The 4,272-nt window shown below is 39.8% G+C and overlaps 1 long non-coding RNA gene across 1 annotated transcript; it reads right to left on the bottom strand.

Moving 5' to 3' along the window:
• Positions 1 to 1,465: 1,465 nt before the first annotated feature.
• On the bottom strand, positions 1,466 to 2,172 carry LOC122036687. The gene is made up of 3 exons (XR_006127423.1): positions 2,011 to 2,172; positions 1,806 to 1,900; positions 1,466 to 1,522 (listed from the first exon to the last, which is right to left on the bottom strand). It is a non-coding gene; the product is annotated as an uncharacterized LOC122036687 (long non-coding RNA).
• Between the last annotated feature and the right edge of the window lie 2,100 nt (positions 2,173 to 4,272).

The following is a 4,272-nucleotide window of genomic DNA, read 5'->3' as shown; positions in this document are numbered from 1 at the left end:
GAGAAAATTTTGGCGGCATCTCCCTGTCACGGTGGACAATGCAAAACTTTTCTACATCTCACAAATACCTCGACCAATTGAATAACAACAGATAAATAAAATCAATCACCACGCGGTTTATATATGTATTGACCTCGTTATCACCATACAGTTAATAAAAATAAACAACATAGTAATACTAAATCAACCCTACTCAACTACACTCATAAAGCCCCAAATCGATTTACCTCTTCTGCCGTCCAGGCAGGCATGTAGTAGAGTAAATCCAAATCATACTAAAAGTCCATCCAACGGAAAGATTCCATACAATATCCATATGTAAGTCCAAAACAAAACTAACACAAAGTCTGATAGCGAAAAGCTAGAATGAAACAACAACTCAAAAAAAAACCGGCAGAGGAGTAGCACTACGTCTTTGTGGGGACCAGCTGGAACTCCCTCGACAGCATCAACACGAAAATAACAACAATGGAGGCGGGGTGAGTCAACACTCAGCAGGTAATATGCAAAGTAAAGAAATAACACCTAACACTAATCATGCATACGGTCTCACGATATAAGAAAGATATAAATATGCATCTGAAGTAAGCAGGAGAATCTTGTACTAACCAGGTCCTGAGTATAAGGTCAAACAGTCCGAGTGGTATAGGAATCCTGTATGCATGTCAAACATAGGTATCCAAACAATATGCGGCATATAAATGCAGCAACCACAAACACAAGCAATAAATGCATCATGCATATGATGCCAATGATCGTCCTTGTCACCAATCGATCATCTCATACAAAAGTGAGGCCGGTGGGTAGGGTGTGACAACCGTGCTCTGTCGTCACTCCCGATGGTGGTGACCGGGTGGACGGGATCTTTGTCGAATACACCTATCCTCCTACCCCAAATCATAGATGGGGAGCACAATGCTCTCAACTCCGGTACGATGGCGAGGAGGAATCCTTGCGGATAACACGTTGTGTCACACTACCCATGAGTGGACCAGCGGTGCCCTATGAGTCCCTGCTGCAACACACTCTGCCTGAATCGACCACTGACCCATGAGTAGTGGTGTGTGCAGATCCATGTAACTGGCGATGTGCTCAGCAATAATGGAGCGGACTATCGCACAGCATGCAATCATGCAAATGATGCATGGCAATAACCATATAAACATCCTGACCTAATCCATATATATAGAAATGTGCACCCTAGGTCAAAGAATCATATCGAATCAAAGGTACACAGAAGGTATAAAAACCTAGATCCTGAACATGGTCAAGCATGACATATCACTACCCCCTATAAGCATGTATAGACAGGTAAAGTATACATGGAATGTAAAACAAATCAATCAATCAAACATGTACCAAGATTTGGGTAGTGATTAACCGGAATAGATAAGAAACATAATTAATGAAACATGTTAATTCCATTACTAAGCATATCAAAGACAACAAAAGTCAAAAGTACCCGCCTCCGAAAATAGAAAGGTCCAATCTGACTCCGAGATACTCGTCTCGCGTCAAGGTCCTGAAATATTTATAGTTTCCAGTTTTAGCTAATTTCATATAGATAAAATAGCTAAATCAAATCCACGAGAAGCTAACATAAATCCAACAATTAACTAGGGTTAATTTACCTTAACCCTAATCATACCATCAGACCAATTCCACACCTAATCCATTTTCACATGATTACACCTCTACATAATCAATCACCTAACTCAAATGCATAAGAAATTATATATGTACCAATTCCTACCTAAATCAACTCATACATGATCAATAGCATATATCAAATTCCTATGCCTCACCTTAACCTCCACAGCGGTTCCTTGCTGCTGGATGAAAGTAGCTGCCAAATCCAAGAAAACTTACAGTAAACACTTCTCTTCAAGATTCCCCTACACTGTCCGGATCAAAGGTAATGGCAAGAGTGGAGACCACGGATCAGATTTAGGGTTCAAACATAGTATTCCAACAACAACCTAACTCAAAAAAATACTTCACTGATCTTACCTCACCCACAGCAGGGATGTTGCTACCAGAGAAAGGTAGCCGCTGGAAAATGGCTGCCGAAGCCAAGACAACCAACAGCAAACCCTAATTACTAACTCCCCCGAACAGCACAACTTGGAGGCAACCTAAACTCGGAAGAGGAGAAGAAAAATCGGCGCTAGGGCTCACTGTCACGGAAATCAGAAAGAGGGCCGACTGTCGGCGTCGGCTCACAAGGTCGGCGTCGGCTCTGTGGTGGCGGCAGAGGAGATGAGAAGAGAAGAAGGTGGTCGGGCAGCGCCGGGTGGCTAGGGCACCGAGTGGTCCACGGTGGCGCCGGCACTGGGGCACAGACGCGCTGTGGTGGCGTCGGGTGGCTAGAGCAAGCAGAGGAGAGGAGTTTGGCTCGGGCAGGCGGTCGGGCGGCGGTGCTAGGGCTCCGGCAATGAACCGGCCGCCGGCGTTCGGGAAGAAGAAACCGCCGGCCGGCGGTTAGGGCAAGGGAAGAAAGCTTCGGGCTCGTGTGGTTTTCGGCGAGGAAGAGAGAACGGCGGAATGAAAAGAAAATAAAGAAAATAAAGAAAAGGAAATGTAAATATAAACATTTCCTCACATAAACGGGGTAGCCTAAACAGGCTTTTCCGGGCCCCGTTTTTATCCCCGTTAACTCGTCCGTACGAGCTCCGAAAAATTCCCAAAAAATTTCTAAAAATTCCAGAAAATTTCCTTATTAATATTCGCCTATTTTCCGGTATTTTACAATTATGTAGTTGTTATCTTCATCTTGTTTAAAATTGCAAGGCATTCCTACTTTTCCTTGCCTGTAGCCTCAAAATCTATGGTCCTCTAACCACACTGGTTTTAGGTTCATTCTGCAAATACTGCTTTTAATGTTTGGCCTTAGGATATCCATCTCCATTTGAGTGTTGTTCATTATATATTTTGATTGATTCTAACGTTTAGCAATTTATCAAATATGTTTATAATGTAATAACTTGTTTGTGAAAATGTGAATGAGTCAAGTAAGCAGTCACATGATTGTGAATTGTTCAAAGAGAGTTATATTTCCATGTCTTTGTAAGCAAGTATGCTAAGGTGCCCAGTCTAGCAAATTTTATGAACATAGTGACTTGGGTCATGTGTCTTTGAAACTCACCTTGCTTGTATATGAATCTTAAACTAAAATTCTAATTTTGTTTGCTTAGTTATTTGAGTGAGCTTTAGCGTGTATTTGTCGATCAGAGCTTCTCAAATTGATTACCAAATTTAGGCTATTTAGCTAGATTTTCAAAATTGATATGTAATACCTTAGTCATAGAATATGTTCTAGTAGCAAAAACAAAAACAAAAAAAACATATTCTTACTTTGATCACTAAAGTCATTAGGGTATTCATCATTCTATATAGTCTTTTATGTCTCTTTCCATTCTTTATGTCTTTTCGTTCTTTGAAGATTGCTATTGAAGGTTGGAGAAAATGTCTTTTGTCGCTTGGAGCAAATGCCTTTTGATGCTTTTTTGGTGGAGAAAACTTATTATTGAAGTTTTTATATATTTTGGAGATTAAAGAAAAGATTATATTAGTGGTATAGTGTGGTGTTAAATGTGTGTTATGAATATTTTGAACTTACATATATATGACTTGTTTATTTGGTAATCCTATTATGTGTTATGAATATAAATTATGTTTGTGAAGTGAAATATGAATATTGTCCATTGATTTAAATTGAGCATTTGGTTTGAAAATCTATAGGTACAATATGATATATGAGCATTTTTAAAATTGATAATTTTGTATAATTAGCAGTGGTTTATAATTGCTCCTATAGATAGTGTAATCGTTGCATAAGCAACTTATAGGATCGGTTACAACCACTTCTAAACATCCATTTTGTAAGTCAGTTTACAACTATCTCTAATAAATCCTCCTTCTGCATCAGTTTCGGACAACTTCTAAAAGTCATTTTTTTGAATTGCATAGTAATGTATAGGATCAATTGTAATCGTTTCTACAAGTTGACTTTCTGAATTGGTTAGTAACCGCTCCTAAAAGTCCACCTTAAGCCGGACCATATTGATTTATATAAGCGGTCATGATTGCTTCTATATGTTTACATCCGAATCGGTTCGATACTGCTTCTATTGGTATGCATCAGAAGCGGCTTTGAGGCTTAAACCACAAGTTTGCTTTACCATTTCGGTTGCCTTTAGCGCCGCCAACACCCACACCAATTGTGTAACAAGTGCAATAGGTTTAGCAGCAGTCGTTAACCGCTAGTATAGG

The sequence above is a fragment of the Zingiber officinale genome, unplaced genomic scaffold (assembly GCF_018446385.1).
Source record: "Zingiber officinale cultivar Zhangliang unplaced genomic scaffold, Zo_v1.1 ctg195, whole genome shotgun sequence".
Lineage (NCBI taxonomy): Eukaryota > Viridiplantae > Streptophyta > Magnoliopsida > Zingiberales > Zingiberaceae > Zingiber > Zingiber officinale.
The sequence above is the reverse complement of the archived record's forward strand: the minus strand, read 5'-3'. Positions and strand labels throughout refer to the sequence as shown.